The 20,904-nt window shown below is 43.1% G+C and overlaps 1 protein-coding gene and 1 pseudogene across 3 annotated transcripts in view; one reads left to right on the forward strand and one right to left on the reverse strand.

Moving 5' to 3' along the window:
- The window catches only part of SHROOM3 (shroom family member 3), a 318,796-nt gene that overhangs the window by 91,487 nt on the left and 206,405 nt on the right, over positions 1-20,904 (reverse strand). The window lies entirely within an intron of this gene.
- LOC122696423 lies at positions 8,509-8,800 on the forward strand (annotated as a pseudogene).

The following is a 20,904-nucleotide window of genomic DNA, read 5'->3' on the forward strand; positions in this document are numbered from 1 at the left end:
ACAATAATATGAATATACGTAACTACTGAACTGTACCTAATGGCTAAGGTGGTACATTTTTAAAAAAATATTTATTTTTATTTATTCACTTATTTGGCTATACCAGGTCTTAGTTGCAGCATGCAAACTCTTAGTTGCCGCATGTGGGATCTAGTTCCCCAGCCAAGGATCGAACCCAGGCCCCCTGCACTAGGCGTGAAGAGTCAGCCACTGGACCACCAGGGAAGTCCCAAGATGATAAATTTGATGTCATGTTTTCTTTAACCATAATTTAAAATCTTTGAAAACTAAAAAAAAAAAAAGAACAAAAAGGAAAAAGAACACAACCAAATACATCGCAAAGAGTAAAATAAATTACAGCTCCTTTGGCTGTCTTATCCCCCTTTTTATCTCTTAGCAAGTTGTCTGGTGAGTGAGAGTTGCTCAATGTCTGACTCTTTGTGACCCCATGGACCCCATGGAATTCTCCAGGCCAGAATACTGGAGTGGGTAGTCCTTCCCTTCTCCGGGGGATCTTCTCAACCCAGGGAGCGAAGCCAGATCTCCTGCATTGCAGGTGGATTCTTTACCAACTGAGCTATCAGGGAAGCCTCATAGTTATACACAAATATCCTTTCTCTTTATGTGGACAAAAGCGGGAGGGGGAAGAGAAATACATAGGCATTTGCAGAAACAGAAATCTTCCCCTGTCTTTGGAGACTATCTCTTTTTGAACCACTGGCCAATAGGATAGTTTAAAAATTACATTATGTGTAATAGGGGATGGCAAAGAAGCTTTTGAGGTCCAAAGAACAGATGACGTTAAGTCTTTACTCAACATGCTAAGTTGCTTCAGTCGTGTTTCTTTGCTACTCCATGGACTGTAGCCCACCAGGCTCCTCTGTCCATGGGATTTTCCAGGCAAGAATACTGGAGTTGGTTGCCATTTCCCACTCCAGGGGATCTTCCTGACCCAGGGATCAAACCTACATCTCTTATGTCTCTTGCATTGGCAGGGGAGTTCTTTATCACTAGCACCACCTGGGAAGCCCAGTCTCCATCAGACTTTGTTTTAGAATCAAGTCCTTACTACTCAATTTCTGGACAAAAGTCTGATGGAAACTCATAGAGCTAACAATTAAGGACAGACAGGCCAATAGGAAAAGTAAGGAATCGAAATTTCTTCCCTTCTTGATTCTTATTCCTATCCCCCAACACCATCCCCCCTCCCTCATTTTTTTCCCTCTTTCTTATCCAGTTGGGAGACTAAGCTGTTTATATTGACTGCTTTGACTTTGGGAACGGAAAGTTTTTGAATCTGGCTTGGTTTGCAGTTTTTTTTTCTTTTGGAGATGGGTGTTTGTTGATCAAAGCGACAAACAACAATGTTGTTTTAATTTATGCTTCCTTTAGTTCTGCAAATTTGGGGAGGAGGGCTTTTTTATAAGAGGTAATGAGGCAGAATCTTCTTAATGGCAAGGATATTTTCTCACCAAATTAAAACCCATGTATGCTTAAAAAAATAATGAAATAAAAGTAGCTTTTCTTTAGAGAGTAAATAAATCTTAAGGCAGGAAATTTCCCACACAGTTTGAGCTTGCTGTTCCTATCAATACAGGCTGGGGAAGGGGATAAACAGGACATTTTCTTTTCCTTTTTTTGTTCCTAACTTGAAGTAACAGAATGATTTACAGTAAGAAGAGTCTGATCAAAACATTTAAGATGTAATGCCAGAGAGGATTAAAGAGAAGGGTCAGTGGGGAGAACAGTCAGGAAGTGGAGTGGATGGGCCTTGTTAATTTTGTGTGGACCCTTCTTTAAAATCTCTTTCCTGATATAAGCAGCCATGTTTCTTTGCATCCTGCCCATAATAAATCTATTTGACTCAATACAAAATATCTAAGTTACTTTCCAAATAAGATGCTAACTTTATTGTTGTTGTTCAGTTGTTAAGACGTGTCCAGCTCTTTGTGATCCCATGGACTGTAGCCAGCCAGGCTTTCCTAGCTAACTTTTTGAAAGTGTATAAATCAGGGATTTTTAGAGAATCCACAGATTCTTGCAACCATTGCCATAATCCAGTTTTAGGGTATCTTCATCACCTCAGAAAGTTCCCTTACGCCTAATCCCTGCTCTCACCCCCAACGTCAGGCAACTCCTGATCTGTTGTTTGTCTCTATAGATTTGCCTTTTCTAAATGTTTCAAATAAATGGAATCATACAGTATGTAATTTTTTATGCCTGATTTCTTTCTCTTACCATAATGTGTCTGAAGTTCTGTTACGAGCATCTGTATACGAGTCTTTGAGTGGACAGACAGAGGCTCTGTTAGTTTGGATTAAATGTAGCAGGTGGTAAGAAAAATCAAGAGCTCAAGTAAGATGCCCAGATTTCAAGCTTAAGCAACTAGTTGGATGATGACATAACTCACTGAAATGGGGAAGGTACCTCGATACTGCATATAAGTGAAAAGTGAAAGTGTTATTCGTTCAGTTGTGTCCAACTCTTTGTGATCCCATGGAAGTGGAATCATACAGTATTTGTTCTATTTGTGCCTGGCTTACTTCACTGAGCATAATGTTAAGTTATGCATACATATCACATTTAACTTATCCATTCATCTGTTGATAGACACTTGCTTGAGTGGCTTCTACCTTTGGCTACTGTAAATAATACCCCTACGAATGTGGGTGTACACGTATCTCTTCCAGTCCCTGCTTGCTTGGCATTTACTTTAAAAAAATTTCAAGATATAAGAGTTGGAAAATCTTTGCCATACTGAATCAGGCGGGAGGTGGTCAGGGCACAGCCTTCAAAAGAATAACATAGCCCTGGCTTTCATGGTGGTTCAGTGGTAAGAAATCTGTCTGCCATTGCAGGAGACATGGGTTCAATCCCCACTCTGGAAAGATCCCACATACCGAGGAGCAACTAAACCCACAATTACTGAGCCTGTGCTCTAGGGCCCAAGAGCTGCAACTACTGAAGCCCGAGTGCTCTAGAGCCCATGCTCTGAAATGAGAGAAGTCACTGCAATGAGAAGCCTGCAGCCTGCATACTGCAACTAGAGAGTAGACCCTGCTCACCACAACTAGAGAAAGCCTGTGTGCATCGATGAAGACTCATCACAGCCAAACAAACAAAAAAGAATGACATAGACTGAGGAAAAACAACATAAACTGGTTAGAATCAGCTAGGTCCAAGACGGCAGACGAGTTGACTCCCGCTAGACCTTGAGCCTCAGTATGAGCTCATTGTAACACATCAGCAAAACTAAACGACACACCCCCAGGCGCCATGACAGCTCCAAGGCCAACAGTAAAGTGAACAAGTAAGAAGTGGCCCAATTCCTGGAAATCTCCACCCCTCCCCCAAAGAGCTGGAATACTCCTCCCACTCATTAGCATGTGAAATGACCCACTCCTATAAAAACTGACAACCCCACACCCTGGTGCCACTCTTACCTTCTGAGATGACCCACCCTCTGTCTGGAGTGTTTCTAAATTAATCCACTTTTTATCGATCCCCTTGTCTCCCTCTCACTGGATTCTTTCTTCGATGAGACATCAAGAACCTGAGCTTTATTAAGCCCTGAGACCAGGTACGTGATCTCAGTTAAAAGACAGTGGGTTCAAGTCCCATTCTGAGTTACACCTTTTCAATACTTTAACTCAGGAAAGCTGTAGTAGTGCATCATCACTTGAATCATAGGTGTTCATGTGATCAGGTTAAGATCGTAATTACAAATACTGGGTGCACTGGGTGAGGCCAAAACTTTAAGAGATACTGAGTCTCACTGGACTTTTCTTAAACTCTAGACCTACAATTCAGCAAACTGTTCATTTTTCCTTTTTTGAGATTTTGATGATACCACCTTGAATCAATCAAAACTTGAGGCTCAAGTTCCTTATAAAATTTTTCTGATAATCTATGGGATCCGGGGCTCAGTTGTGTCTGACTCTTCGTGACCCCATGGACTGTAGCCCACCAGGCTCTTCTGTCCATGGGATTTCTCAGGCAAGAATACTGGAGCAGGTTGCCATTTCCTTCTCCAGGGGATCCTCCCAACCCAGGGATCAAACCCATATCCTCCTGCGTCTCCTGCATTGGCAGGTGAATTCTTTACCACTGAGTCACTTGGGAAATGTGGGGTCCTGAAAGTGACCCAGTTCTCTTTGCTTTTGTGATAAGTTCACTGGGCACTTCATAATGTGCTTAAAGTTTTCTGTGGTTCATCAAGTCAGACCGGTCCGCAATGAGACAGTTTAATTTACCAAGACAGCACTTATCAGGGAATGAAGTTATGACATGGGGTCAGGATGTCACACCTGATGGCAGAGAGAGAGATTAGACACACACCAGCAAACTGCAGGGAGAGGTTTTGAAGGAAAGGGTAAACACAGTACTAGTTGCACTAACTTGTATTTTACTCTTAAAAACACCACTGTTCTCTGCACACAAACAGAGCATGCAGCTCTTGGAAAATTACAGAATGGGGCAATGTTTTCATTCTACCTAGCTCGTGAGAGAGCGCTGAGAATTGCTAGGAAGTAAGTTAATAAAATCAGCACACTTAAACAGCCATGAACGTCAGAAAACACCATTCTAATTGTAAGAGATGTGGCAAAAAGCAGCAAAATCCACAGAACAGTCCAGTACGCCAGGAAAGGAGTCAATATCACCATTGCTGGAAGGAAAAGCACATGGGCCTGGGCCTTGGGAACATGCTCCCTGCAATGGTTGTTCCTTCTGTTCGATTCCAAGCTCTACACCCAGAGTGCAGAGGGAAAGCCACAACTTCCTGGAACACTTTCCAGAATGCCCCACCCTCCACTGGAATGGGAGGTGGGACAAGAAATTAAACACACGGTATCAGTGGCAGGGAGATAAGAGATTAAAAAAAAAAAACCACCACCAAAACCTGTACCCTAGCCAGGCCACACACGTGGATTAAGTGCCTCATAGGCAGAGCTGTGGCCACTTGCAGATTTGGGGGTTCTGATGTGAAGAGCCAGCTCACTGAAAAAGACCCTGATCCTGGAAAAGACTGAAGGCAAAAAGGGGGCGGCAGAGGATGAGGTGGTTGGATGGCATCACCAACTCAATGGACATGAGTTTAAGCAAGCACCAGGAGATGATGAAGGTCAGAGCAGCATGGCAGGCTGCAGTCCATGGGGTCTCAAAGAGTCAGACACAACCGAGCAACAACAACTCTAATATGAGGCCCGTGGGCAGAGGCTCATTTTCACTCAAAGCCCTCAGAGGTCCTGTTATACAGGCAGTAAATCTATCCTGCCTACCACTGGATGGCATGGTCAGGGGCGGACTCCCAGGGGAGAACTGCAGAAACCCAGGCTCTTCTTTAGGAGGGGGATCATTCCCTCTGAATCAGTTAATTCTCACTCTAGGCTGCACCTGCAAAACTCTTGGGAGGCTTATAAAACCAGAGGGCCAGGACCAACCCCAAACCAACAAGTTAGAATTTGGGGCGGTGATCCCACAAGGTAAGGTAAGGTGAAGTCGTTCAGTTGTGTCCGACTCTTTGCGACCCCATACCAGGCTCTTCCACCCATGGGATTTTCCAGGCAAGAGTACTGGAGTGAGTTGCCATTTCCCATAGTTAATTTTAAAGGCTCCACAGATGATTCTTATGTGCAGCTAAGGAATCGCAGCCGTTAGTCAACTTGGGCTTCTAGCTACATAAACTCAAGAGGAATTATCAATCAACAATGTATTGCATACATTTCATAAGGTGAAACAGAGGTCCCTTTCAAGAAATACAACTTAGGAAGCTCTATTAGTTAGCTAGGGTTGCTATAACAAAATACTTGTCTTAAGCAACAGAAATGAATATTCTCAGTTCTGGGCGCTAGAGGTTCAAGAATAAGATGTCAACAGGTTTATTTTCTCCTGAGGCCTCTCTCCTTAGCTTGCAGGAGGCCATGTTTTCATTGTGTCTTCGTGTGGTCTTTCCTCTGTGTATATCCCTTGGTGCTTCTTTGCATGTCCAAATTTCTTCTTATAAGGACAGGAGTCAGGTTGGATTGAGATTCTCCTTAATGGTCTCATTTTAACTTAAGTACATATTTAAAGGCCTTATTGCCAAATATAGTCACATTCTGAGATACTGGGGGTTAGGACTTCAATATATGAATTTGGGGGGTAGGAGGGTGGAGCCACAATTCAGTCCATAACATAAGTTCTTCAGATGACAAGGTGGCTATCCTAAATAAATTCTTTGACTTCACAAATACCAAATGTTTCATTTACTTAAGAAGTCAAAATTTCCTGATGACTAAGCAAACCCATCAGGAAAAGAGTAATTTTTGAAATTATGTGTATGCTGAGCATCCCACATGGTAACGAAGGGCTTACAGAGAAAACTCTCTTAAATGGCCAGAATTAATGCCAGGAAGTAGCTCACCTATTTCAAAATCTGGCTCATTATTTTCAACTGCTAGGAAACAAGTGCTAGACATATTTGGTACGTGTAACCCAGGTAAGAAATTGTTTGAACAGTCTGACAAGGTGTCTTAAAATGGCAGCTTGGGTGAAACAGGTGTCATGACTCTGGTTCCAATAGAACCAAGAAGGCAAATGGACTAAACTGAACCTGGGGGATTGGAGTGCCTAGAAGGCTCATGCCCTGTCTCAAGGGCCTTGCAGAAAGTGGGCTCACTGTTCCTTGAGCTCCAATCTAAAAAAAATAAAGGACATCTGGATTTTTCACATGAAAATTTCCAGTTTTCAATATTGAAAATGAATTCAAGTAAAAAAACACCACCATTCTGTGGGCCAAATAAAACATAGCTTCAGGAGAGTCTGGGCTGCTTTGCTTTTGGTGTAAAGCCATAGGGTGACCAGGTTCTAGTCTTGACTTGGAAGCCATGTGACTCTGCCGTCAGTTCATCTGGAATTCATCTTGAAAAATATGAGATGCCTTATGAGAGTTTCATGAAAGTCAGGTACACGATTCTTTCATTCTCTGTTGGAAGAAATGCAGAGTCCCCAAGTCCAAAAAGATTTCAAGCACAGACTCAAGAACTCCTAAAACCCTAGCATCTGAACAGAAGCAGGTCAATTTCACTGGCCCCTTCCCTCCTTCAATTAGTTTCAAGCCAACTGACGATAACCTTTCCTGGAATGGATTTAGCTAGTTGAAAAGTTTTGATTTGGAACTAATACTATATACTAATATACGAATGCAAATTTAGGGCTTCCCTAGTGGCTCAGACAATAAAAAGAATTTTCATGCAATGCAGGAGACCTGGATTCAATCCCTGGGTCGGGAAGATCCCCTGGAGAAGGGAATAGCAACCCACTCCAGTATTCTTGTCTGGAGAATCCCATGGACAGAGAAGCCTGGTGGGCTATAGTCCATGAAGTTGCAAAGAGTCAGACACAACTGAACACACATGCATGCAATGCAAATTTATTGAAATAATGTATTATTTCAATAAAGACTTTCTAGAATTCCAGAGATTGATGCGTGTGTGCGTGTTAAGCCGCTTCAGTCACGTCTGGTTCTCTGCAACCCTATACTGGAGAATACTGAAGTAAGTTGCCATGCCCTCCTCCAGGGATCTTCCCCACCCAGGGATCAAACCAGAATCTTTTATGTCTCCTGCATTGGCAGGCGGGTTCTTACCTGCCTGGGTTCTTTTCCGCCTGGGTTCTTTTCCCACGGGTGCCACCTGGGAAGCCCGTCAGAGATTTATACAGTGACTTAAATTGGCCACCTGCTGCGAAGAGCTGACTCATTTGAAAAGACCCTGATGTTGGGAAAGATTGAAGGCAGGAGGAGAAGGGGGCAACAGGGGATGAGATGGTTAGATGGCATCACTGACTCAATGGACATGAGTTTGGGTAGACTCCGGAATTTGGTGATGGACAGGGAGGCCTGGCGTGCTGCGGTTCATGGGGTCACAAACAGTCAGACACAACTGAGCGACTGAACTGAACTGAACTAAATCAACAAATCTCAAAGTCCTTTTTCAGGAGAAAATACCCCTCGAGAAGCAAGGGTAACTATCTACTGCAGGACAGTTAACAGAGTTCTACCCAGGAACCTAGGGACATAGGTCTGGGCTCATTTCTGAATAACCAACTCTCTGAATCAATTTCTCTGATCTTCAGTTTGACTATAAAGTTCTTGGGACTTTTCATCCCTAAGATCCATTATTCTAGTTACCAAAATTAAACTATTAATTTTCAATTCTGCAACCAGCTATGAGGCCCTAGGAAATGACAAAAATCAACTTGGTTAAATCACTTTAACCTGTGTCTAAGTATTCCAGTCTTATTGTTGCCAGATAGAGAACTTGATCATGTTGGATGGGTATCAGAACTTGATGTAGAAGCACTTAGATGTTTTCAAATGCAGGGAGTTTTATAAATGCACAGAACACAAGTGGCAAGGGACAATTCTTGAAGCCACAGTAAAAACAATTCGTTAGCAGGAAAATATTTTTGAAATCTCTGGCTTTAAAAGCAACTGGATAGCTCTTTGGTCTCAGCGGCAGAAGCAAGATGACAAATGGAACATCATTGCTTGGAAAGCATCAGAATAAGATGCACACACTGCCACCATTGTGGCTCTAAAGCCTACCACCTTCAGAAGTCAACTTGTGGCAAGTGTGGCTACCCTGCCAAGCAAAAGAGAAAGTATAAGTGGAGTGCTAAAGCTAAAGGATGAAATACCACAGGGACTGGTTGAATGAGGCACCTAAAAACTGTATACCGCAGATTCAGGCATGGATTCTGTGAAGGAACAACACCTGAACCCAAGCGAGCGGCTGTTACAGCATTTAGTTCCTCTTAAGGATTTCCACGGTTAGTCCAGCAATAGATGTTCTGTTTTGTTTTTTTTTTCTAAAAGCAACTGGATAATTAAAAGTGATGCTGGTTTTAAAATTTCATCATGGACTGCTGTGATAGGCAGAATTCTAAAGATGGTCCCAAGATTTCTGCTTCCTGGTTACTTGATCAAGCATTAATTTAGATAGTACTGGGTAGAGAGCATGCAGATGCAATTATGTTTCCAAGTTGAATGACCTTAAGATACAGAGTTATTCAGGTGAGTCTGACCCAATCAGATGAGTCTTTTTAAAGCAGTAAGGAAGACAGAGAGATTTAAACCAAGGGGCATGGAAGTATAGGGAAGGGGGTGAGAAATCGAAATTGCAAGCTTGAAGATAGAAGGGGCCATGTGAGAAAAAGACATAGGCCGCCCCTAGGTGCAGATGGGCTACCCAGCTGGCTCCGTGGTGAAGAATCTGCCTGCCAATGTAGGAGATGAAGGAGATACGAGTTCAATCCCTGGGTCGGGAAGATCTCCTGGAGTAGGAAACGGCAACCTACTCCAGTATTCTTGCCTGGATGATTCCTTGGACAGAGGAGACTGGAAGACTACAGTCCATGGAGTTGTAAAGACCCAGCTGAGCGACTGAGCAGGCACACCCTAGGAGCAGAGAACTGTTCTAAATGACAGCCAGGGAGGAAACCCAGGAACTGAATTGAACCAACAATCTGAATGAGTCTGAAAGTGGATTTTTCCAAGAGCCTCCAGATAAGAACCCAGCCCGGGTGATACTTCATTTCAACCTTAAGACCATCAGCATAGAACTCAGCTGAGTCATACAGGACTCCTGACCTGTAGAACTATGAGGTAATATATTCGTGCTGCTCCAAGACGCCATGCTTGCAGTAATTTATTACACAGTAATAGAAAACTAACACATGTGTTGCCAGCAACAAATGTCAAGAAGGTTGTGAAGCTACTGGAACTGTATTGTAGGATGGTGCCACGGCTTTGGAAAATGGTATGAAAGTTTCTTATTAGGCAAACATACATCTACCCTATGATCCAGCATCTCATCTAAGAAGATGAGAACATATGGCTACAAAAGGGCTTGAACACTAGTATCCATAGTAGCTTTATTCATAATAACCCCACACTGGATACAGCCCAAATGTCCATCAACAGGAGGATGGATAAACAATGAACACAGACAACACCATGGATGAAGTTTAAAAACATTATGTTGAGCAAAAAAAATACCGTACAAAAGAGTACATACTGTGTTATTTCATGTGTAAGCTTTACAAGAGGCAAATCTAATCTCTGGTGAAATAAACCAGAATACTGGATGCTTGGGGTGGGGGATGGACTGGGATGGGGCCTGGAGTTTATGGGGGTGATGAAAATGGTCTGTCTTAACAGAGGCGTAGATTACACAGGTATATACATTTATCAGGACTCTGAAAATGGAACTGTTACACTGAAGCATACCTTTCAGCTTGTAAATGATATCTCAGTAAAAATATATTGAAAAATAAATTTTAAAAAATTCAAGCCTCTAATGTTACAGACTGGTTATTACTAAGGTGTTAATTGGTGGATCAGATGGTAAAGAATCTGCCTGCAATGCATGAGACCCAGGTTCCATCCCTGGGTCGGGAAGACCCGCTGGAGGAGGGAATGGCTACCTGCTCCAGCATTCTTGCCTGGAGAATCCCATGAACAGAGGAACCTGGAGGGCTACAGTCCATGGGGTAGCAAAGAGTTGGACATAACTGAGCGACTAACACTAGCTGTATCCATTTAAAAGCACAGGGGGGAAGAATTAATCCAGAGGTGAGGGCATATGGCCCTCTGAGCAGCTGGATGAAAAATTGTTGGGCAGTGAGGACTAACTTCAGTTCAGTTCAGTTGCTCAATCGTGTCCAACTCTTTGTGACCCCACAGACCACAGCACACCAGGCCTCCTGAGAACCTGAAACCACTCCAGAGACTCAAATTGTCCTGTAAAAACCTACTATAAGTTTATTTTATGCCCAGGTCCAAAATGCTAAAATGGGCTTCCCTGGTCACTCAGATGGTAAAGAATCCGCTCGCAATGCAGGAGACGTTGCGTTGGTTCAATCCCTGGGTTGGGAAGATCCCCTGGAGGAAAGCATGGCAACACACTCCAGTATTCTTGCCTGGAGAATCCGCATGGACCAGAGGAGCCTGGCAGGCTGCAGTCTGTAGGGGTTGCAAAGAGTTGGACACGACTGAGCGACTAAACATACACAAACAGCAAAGATGCCAATGGGGCTGCAGCGACCCAAGCAGGAAGGTCTTTGAAGGGAGCTGAGAGCTAAGGGACAAGTGGGAAGTGCCCTGAGACTCCCGTATGAGGGAGATGGAGCTTCAAGCTCTCAGATCTGACGGCCAAGGGTCAGCAACCCACAGGGGTGGCCTCCATGTGACACCCAGCACACTGACCTCAAAGGCCTCCGGGGATATTGCTGCACATGTGCATTCCTGGTCTCTTTAGTATTAACACACTGGGGAACACACAATACGTTGTGATGGGCTGCTACAGGCCTTCTTTTTATTGAAGTGGAGTTGATGGATCAATATAATACTGTATAAGTAACAAGGGAACAAGGTAGTGATTCAAAATTTTTAAAGGCCATACTCCTATAGTTATTATAAAATATTGGCTATATTCCCCATGTTGTACAATATATCCATGCAGCTTATTTTAAACTTTAAATTGTTTCTACTTCTTAATCCCCTACTTCTATACGGCCCTTCCTCCTCCCCTGTCCTCACCGGTAACTGCTAGTTTGTTCTCTGTATCCGTGTAAACTCATCTTTTCTAAGTTGGTGGAGAGGCTTCTCAAAGCTCATAGAAGTGTCGCTGGATTCTACAGACTTACACTTCGGTACTTGGGAAAGGACTTTAAACAGAGCCAACAATTGTAGGCTAAAATTTTCTCAGTTTGACTGACATGGGTTTAAACTAAAATGACCAACATGAGAAACTGTGTTTTAAAATGTGGGCTGCACTTTTTCTAAGGGGCTCTAATGGTTATACAGTGGCGTGTGTGTGTGTGTGTGTGTGTGTGTGTGTGTGTGTGTGTGTGTGTGTGTGTGGAGGAGGGAGTGTAAAGTGGTAGAGCCACTTGATCGCCAAGGTGTCTTCGATCTGTTGGATTCTGTCCTTAACAAGTTCCATGGGTATGTGGGAAGTGATTGGTACTCAGCCCTCTCCAGAGGGGAAGTCAGTAAGGTCACATGGGGAAGCTGTGCTAGGGAGAGGAGAGGTGAGCTAAAGGATGGGCCTTGAGAATTTACAACGAGAGTTAAAATGAGACCAGTTAGTAAGAGCAGGCACTGGAATCAAACGTTCAGGTAGTCAGCTGGAGAAGGAAGAATGGAATCTCGATGATATTCTTTCTTAGGTGAGTCTTTCGTTTGTTTGTTTAATCATAACAATGATTTGGAAAAACTTTACTAGTGAGTCAGTGATGGGTTTGGCTACATATACCATAAATCAGGAATTCCCAGGTGGCGTTACTGGTAAAGAATCTGCCTGCCAATGCAGGAGACCCAAGAGGTATGCGTTCAATCCTGGGGTCAGGAAAATCCCCTGGAGGAGGGCATGGCAACCCACTCCAGTATTCTTGCCTGGAGAATCCCATGGACAGAGGAGCCTGGTGGGCTACAGCCCATAGGGTCGCAAAGAGTCAAAAATGACTAAAGCGACTGAGAACGCACACACTGTTACAATGCCCTAATTATTTCTAAAAAAAGTTTTACCAGGAAATGATGCAAAGAGACACTGAACCCACAGGTTTTGTTCTTTTATGTAAATGTTGGGTATCTGACTTGTCAGTTTTGCAACCTGATTGGTTTTGATACTAAGCAGTATTTGAAATTTTGGCTTTGAGTGGAGCTGAGACTATTCACTCATTTTTCCATCCAAAGGTGCCAACATTGGCCATTACTTGGATCCTACCATTTATGTGTGCATGTGTGTGTGCACACACGTGTGCGTGCACACACACACACACACACACACACACACACACGGGTTAGAAGGGGTTGCTGCAGGAACGCTTTTACTAAACTCTTACCACACAGTTAGAATTCATTGTTCCCAGCTTGTGTCCCTCACTTGAAAATGAGGTCTTTGGGTGAATGCAGTGGTTTGTCTTCTTTATCCTTTATTCTTAATACCTAACAGAGTATCTGACACATAGTTGATGGAAGTATTTTTAGTCTTGCTATTTCCTGTTATGTTCTCTATGGAGATGAAAAAACAGCCCTGGTTTTTCTTTTTCTACATGAAGACACACATTCATGGCTCAATCTCAAATCCAGCCACATAACCTTTCCTTGGCTTTTCTATCTTTAGACCCTCCTCCCTGCCCAATGTTCTTTCAGAAATGAGGCAAGAGTTTCTGAACAACCTGGTGAATTCCAATTAGGCCAGGGAACACAAATCACCAACGCTTGGGGTCTGAACACCTGGCATTTGGGTGGCCAGCTCCCCTCCTTCACAGTCTGGTGGGTGCCAAGCACATGTAATGTGCACTCTCCTAATTTTTACAACTGTTGTGTGACTGTGGGGATAGATTATCAAGTGTGCGGAAAAGCCCTTGGTCACTGCAAAACAGGTTATCAGCTTCACTTCATGTAGAAAAGGTTCAGAGGTGAAGGGAGATAATCTGAATCGCAAACCAATGGTTTCCTAACAACCCCACGAACGTACTGAACTCTACAAAAATAGGACCGATTCCAGGACTGCCCCATGTGACCACAAGTCCTTGGAAAGGGTCCTGAAACCAGTACAGTCTGCAGGGGACCAGGTGTGACTCGGTCTTGACTTACTGGTCAGGCTTGGCGACAGTCTGTTCTCTGTGTTTGTGTGTATCAGGAAACCCAATAGTTACAGAGCTGAGAAACAGGCTTCCTCTATAATTAGTGCAACAGGCCAATGGATGTCACTGTTGCACCATGGAAACAGAATCTCAACCCTGATGGGACGAGGGACAGCAAACAGCAATGCACTCACTGCTTGGTTACTTTAACAGAGCAGAGATCACCTTGAACCAAAGGGAAAGTACTTTAAGTGGATGGTCAGATGTGGTTTATACATATATTCGATCATTCAGATCTTCACTTGCAGTTCCTGGCTCACAGCTCCTAAACTCTTGTAATTTCCTAAGTGATAGGAGCTTACAGGTGTCTCTTATTAGGTTAACGAGGTCTGGTTGCCAATACAGACAACCTTGCCATGAGCGGGTTGTAACTTTCAGTCCCACACCTAGACCCAGAGGGCCTGGAGGTTGACTTCAATCACCAATGGCCAGTGGTTTAGTCAATTGGGCCTATGCAATAAAGCCTCCATAAAAAAGGATATGTGTGTCTGTGTGTGTGGGGGTGGAGGGCGGGGAGGTTTCAGAGAGCTTCCAGGCTGGGGAACACGTGGGCCTTGGGGAGGGTGGAGCGCCTGGACAGAGGATGGAAGCACAAACCCTCTCCCTGTAGCTTGCCCTGTGTGTTTCTTCCATCCAGCTGTCCTGAGTTACAGTCTTTCACAATAAACCAGTGATCTAACAAGTGAAATGTTTTTCTGAGTTCTGTGAGCCATTCTAGCAAATTCACTGAACCCAAAGAGGGGTCTGGGGGCAATGCAGGAGACCCCAGTTGAACCCCTGGGTTGGGAAGATCCCCTGGGGAAGGGAATGGCAACCCTTTCTAGTATTCTTGCTGGAAAATCCCATGGACAGAGGAGCCTGGCAGGCTACAGTCCTTGGGGTCGCAAAGAGTCGAACATGTCTGAGAGACTAACACACAGGTAACAACCTGGACTTGTGATTGTCATTCTGAGTGGGAAGGGATCACTACAACCTCCAATTTGTAGTGCATAGGTCAGAAGCACAGGTAACCACCTGGGCTGCATCTAGTTCTGAAGTGTGTGTTTTTGTGTAGGAATGAACACTTAACCTACAAAATCTGATGCCATCTCTGTGTAGTGTTAGAATTGAGTCGAATTCTCAGACTTCCTGCTGGTGACAAGGAATTGCTTCTTGGGGTGGAGAACTCCCTACCACACACACACGCACATAATGAAATTGGTGTCAGAATGCCAAAAGAGATGGTAATTAATATTCCATTTTTAATTTTTAGAGCTAGCAATGAGCAGGTACATTTTGGTTAAGGCAAAACATTCAAGTTAAGGCAAATAGCTTTGAACAGAGTAGGGCCTTTGGATGAATGTATCTGTCATCTACCTATCAGGGGAAAAGCTGAAAAAATGAATCAAACCAAGTCCTTGGACTTCAAATATTGGGTTTCTTCCACTCCACAGGACTGCCTTTCACAATTAAACAATGCACAAAATTATTTTTAAAATACATATGCTGATACTTAGAGTGAGACCTCTCATCATATCAATGGCCTGGCATAAATATTTTGGAAGGAATCCTCAACCCGTATAATGAAAGCCCCTTGTTTTCCAATGACCCGAGACAGAAATCCCAGTGGCATTTCCTGGCAGTTCTTAATGTCTTTAGAGCTGTCACAGGTCATAGGCTATAATCATTCTTGGGTTTTCTGATGATGAGTCCAGTCACTGCTGTCAGACAGGCTTAACTGGCCTTTGGGGACACTTTCTTAAAATATAAGTAAATTGGGCAACTAATCCTATACTTGTGTCTTGGTTCTTCTAGGAGCCTTGAAGTCTAGATTTGGAGAAGGAAAGGTTAAGGGAGCAATCCTGGACAGAAGTGACACGGGAATTTCTTTGTGTTTATCTTAAAGACATACCACTCAATATTTAGCCCTGTAACAATCACCCCCATTTCCTGGCCAATAGTTGTTCTTGGTCTTGGGCACATTTAATATTTTCAGATAGAAATGATGGGAGATCCTCTTATTGACCCAGAATTTATATATATATATATGTGTGTGTGTGTGTGTGTGTGTATACACACACTATATTATACTATTATATATTTAGTGATTTAATTTATATATTTAATGATTACACATTTATAATTATAAATTTATTATATATATAAACTACCAAATCATTTAACACATATGAGTTATACTCATGTCCCTGGCCATGAGTCTGAAGAGACTGACAATGGACTATGGGCCCCAAGACTTCACTTGTAGGTGCCAGCAATCTGAGATTAAAGCTGCACTTAGGTGGGTGCCACTGGCATGTAATACCCGGTAGGCTGTTTCTTTTTCCCTTAAACAATTTGGAATGCACGAAAATGATACACAGACATTGGTTTAATTTTCAATGACATCAGTCACTCCTCTATTTAGTTAGTACTAAGCACCCACTACCTGGAGAAGGAAATGGCAACCCACTCCAGTATTCTTGCCTGGAAAATCCCATGGACAGAGGAGCCTATTAGGCTACAGTTCATGGGGTTGCAAAGAGTCATACATGACTGAGCGACTTCACTCAAGCACCCACTAAGCATAAAAGCCAATGGTAACAGAGTTCACTTCTTTCTGACTAAAGTCATTTTCACCAGTTTAATCCACACTTAGCCAAAGCCACACAGCAGGACAAGGCAGAAGTTAAGACAGCCAAACAGAGCTCAGGTCACGAGCTGTGTGACTTGGGGTTAACCACTTTCCTCCTCTGGGTTTCAATTTTCTCATCTGCAAAATGGAGATAAAAAGTTGTTGATACGATAGCATATGACAATGGTTACCTTCACTCGGTTTTTTCTACATGCTAGACCCTGAGAGTGGCACCTTAGCACAAATGTGACTGGCAGTCATCCCGACTTGCTCCCTCTTTCTCTACACTCACACCCGAAGAGTCACCAAGTCATCCGATCTTATCTCTGGAAGATTTATCAAATCCATCCCTTCCTTCCAAGGCCCTAGTTCCAGTCCTCATTATCCCTTGGTGTCCTAAGTTGGTCTACCTGCTTTCACTCTTGTGCCCCTTAAATCCATTCTCTGCATATTGACCACAGCAATCAGTTTAAACAAAAGCATGCTACTGCCTCACTAACAGCCCATCAGTGGCTCTCCACCTTCCTGACCGTGAAATTCTCCAGGCAAGAATACTGGAGTAGGTTGCCATTCCCTTCCCCAAGGGATCTTCCTGACCCAGGGATCAAACCTGGGTTTCCTGCATTGCAAGCAGACTCTTTACCACCTGAGCCACCAGGAAGGCCCAGCATAAAGCATAAGCTCTTAGACTGGCAAACAAGGTCATATTGTCTATCTATCCTGGATTTAGCATCCCCTGCCCAATACACACACACTCTCTAGGCTGCTTTTCATCTCTGTATCTTGTTTATGCTTCAGTGTTGCAACACTGAATTACACCTCTGTTCCTCTTTTAAGACTCAGCTCAGTTTAGGCAATTTCAGGAAAGCCTTCTCTGATGCTTCTGCTTTCTTAGCATACCTCGCAAGCTGGGTCAGGGGCTCTCTCCCCTGACCATTATCATGTGCTTGCAGCTCCTGTACGTGTCTATTTCACTGCATCTGTTTGGTAATTTATTTATTTATTAGTATTTCTCCCTTACTAGACTCTTCTCCATAAGGACAAAAAGCATGTCTTCTTCGTCCTTCTATCCCCATCACCTGGCACTGTTCCTGGCACACAGCCAGGGCTCAGAAAGCAAAGTGAATGCAGGAGTGAAAACTACAGTGTGACGCCAGGTCATGCTTTTTGTGTACACCAGGCCCCATCTCAAACATGCCCTATGTCTGAGACACTGGGTCTCAACTAGGGGTAGTTTTGCTCCCAGGGGGACATTTTTCAGTGCCTGGAAACCTTCAGGCTATCACAACGATGGGGGTGGGGGGCGGGGGGGTGGCAGGGAGAGGGAATGTGCTTCTAGTATCCAGTGGATAGAGGCCACGGATGCTGCCTAACAGTGCCTAGGACAGCCCTACAACACAACCCACAACGAAGAAATATCCAGCCCCAATTGTTAATATTGATAAGAGCCAAAATAAAAAAATCCTGATCTAGAACAGGATCTGGAACGTGGAAGATCTCAATACAGGATTCCTGATGCAGGCACCAGTGGCAGGAATGATAATCATGATATATATACATCATATAATTGGACAGTATACCATTTTCAGTTTATTGAGCAGTTCTGCGTGATATTCACTCACTTCACAGCATCAGACCTGAGGGAGTTCCACTCTACTTTTACAAACACACTTTACATAAGGCAAAGTCCAGTGGAATATGACACATGGCCCTCTCTCTCCTAACACACACATACACAACCCACCTGCTCCAGGCCTGCAACCCTGAACAACCAGCTAGAATGCCTGGACCATGTGGGTAAATCTGTTAGTCACCAGCTATGGTGTTGTTGAAATACACACACACACACACACACTCAAAAGTATTTCACATCTTGCGTGAACTCATAACTTGAACACCCTCTCCAATAAGGCCTGGCCTCCCTGGGATCGCAAGGGAACTGTAACAATGAAAACTTTAAGCTGTCGGGTGAGTTTTTTTTATTAGCCATCTGACACAGCACAGGTGAGGCAGTAGCCTGTGACATGGGACACAGGCTGACCCACTTCTCAGGGAACGTCGTCCCATCAATGACACATATACTAGAATTACTTATTCATCTTGGGCAATTCTTTTCATCCACGTGCATTTCACTACTGAGAGTTTGGAGATGAGGTGCACGGTGAAGGAGACTGCCTAGAGGTAGCAAAACCAGGATGTAAGTTCTCAATTCACCAGAGTGACCCCTGCTTATAATTCAGCTGCATGACCCCCTGTCCGAACCCTGAGGCAAATTTATGACCAGTTTCTCATGGTTATCTTCAGCTCCTCTTTCAGCTGTCCTCTTATCAGTCCAGATGTCTTTTTGCTTTTGAGACGAGCCATTTTTCTTGTCTTACCAACTCCCCTTTTTTCTTTATCTATTCAAATTATTAAACTGCTAAAACTGACTCCCAATGCTGGATATGTTTGCCCTTGCTTAATACACACTGGCATAGAAGCAACGGGGTCCATCTTTTTGGTAATTAAATTTAACACTCAACTCAGCCTAGAATTTCCAAGCTGAGATGAGGCATCCCCTTCTGCCAACACAAATCATATGGTGAAACCCTAACTTCCAATAAAGTAGCTTTGAGTCCTAATATAATCAGGAATGACTTGCTTTATTCTTGAAAACCCTTTAAATTCTGAAATAATAGTTTTGTCCACCATTAAAATCATACCCAGGTACAAGTTCAGGGGAGGTGAAGCTGGACTCTGCAAAGTCTCCCTAGCCAAGGACCTGATTTGCTGGATAGATAACCAACATCCTAAAATGATGTGGTGTGGTGGAAAATTTCCCCTTGGCTGCAGTACCATTAAACATTACCTTAAGGGAGTTCAAGTAAATGTGCAATGAAGAGGCTTCTGTTGGTTAAGCTGAGGATATGGTATTCCTTGGCTTGGACAATTAACTCATTTAGAATTTAAACAGAAAATGCAGCACTAGCCTGCTGATAGGTTTCTGGATGGCTTGTGAGCTACCCATCCAACTATCCTCAAAGTGGCAAAGGTATTACCCACTGATGTGCAAGTGTGGTGGGAAGCCTTTTCCAGCTCAACAGTTCCCTAACCTCTTACTCACTAGTAGCAGTAGTTTCATCACTAAGTCATACCTGACTCTTGCGACCCCACAGACTGTAGCCTGCCAGGCTCCTCTGTCCATGGGATTCTCCAGGCACGAATACTGGAGTGGGTTGCCATTTCCTTACTTATTATGTGATGTCAAAGACTGAATGTTTGTGTCCCTTGCCAATTTCATGTTGAAACCCTAACCCCAATATGGTTGTACTTGGAGATAACGGCCTCTGAGAAAGTAAGGTTAAACAAGGTCATAAGACTGAGGCCCTAATTTAAAAGGATTAGTGTCCTTATAAGAGACACCAAGGGAAGACACAGGGAAATCTGTCGCACTGCAGTCCATGGGGTCACAAAGAGTCGGATGTGACTTAGCCACTGAATAACAACAACAAAAATAACAAGAGAACAAAAGAGCTCATTTCTTCTTTCTCTTTCTGCTACACTTTTGCACGTACCCAGGAAAGGCCACGTGGAGATACCGAAGGTGGCCATCTACAAACCAGGAAGAAAGCTCTCACAAGAAGCCAAGACTTGCTGAAACCTTGATCTTGATCTTGGACTTTTCAGCTTCCAGAACTGTGAGAAAATAAGATTCTATTGTTCAAGCCATGCAGGCTATGGTATTCTGTTACGGCAGACTGAGCAGACTAATACAGATGGTTATTATCAACTGTATCAAGAAGTGAACAACCTACCAGGGTTGCAATAATTACCATCCACAGCAATCACCTAATGACTGTTATTGTGTACATCAGAGGTCATCAAAATACTAGATTTTAGAAATTAAGAAAATAATCCCACTTACAGTTGCATCAAGAAGAATAAAGTATCTAGCAATAAATTTAACCAAGGAGGTGAAAGACACATACACTGAAAACTGTATAGTCACTGATGAAAGAAATTATAGAAGACATAAATAAATTGTAAGATATTCTGTACTCATGTACTGGAAAAAAATTAACATTGTAAAATGTCCATATTACGTAAAGCCACTGATAGATTCAATGCAATCCCTATCAAAATTCAATTGGTATTTTTCATAGAAATAGGACAAATAATCCTAAAATTGTATGGAACCACAAAAGATCCCAAATAGACAAAGCAATCTTGAGAAGGACAAGCTGGAAGCATCACACTTCATGATTTTAAACTATACTACAAAGCTATTACCATAGCATAAACTATAATCAAAACAGCATGATATTGGCATAAAAACAGACACACAGAGGAACAAAATAGAAAGCTCAGAAATAAACCCACACATATATGGCCAATTAATTTGTGACAAAGAGCCATGAATATACAATGCAAAAGGAAAATCTCTTCCGTAAATGATATTGAGAAAACTGGACAGGCACATGCAAAAGAATAAAACTTGACCAGTATCTTACACGGTACACAAAAATCAACTCAAAATGGACTAAAGACTTGAACATAAGACCTGAAATCATAAAACTCTGAGAAGAAAACATAGGGGTAAGCTCCTTCCCATCAGTCTT

The sequence above is a fragment of the Cervus elaphus genome, chromosome 6, assembly GCF_910594005.1.
Source record: "Cervus elaphus chromosome 6, mCerEla1.1, whole genome shotgun sequence".
Lineage (NCBI taxonomy): Eukaryota > Metazoa > Chordata > Mammalia > Artiodactyla > Cervidae > Cervus > Cervus elaphus.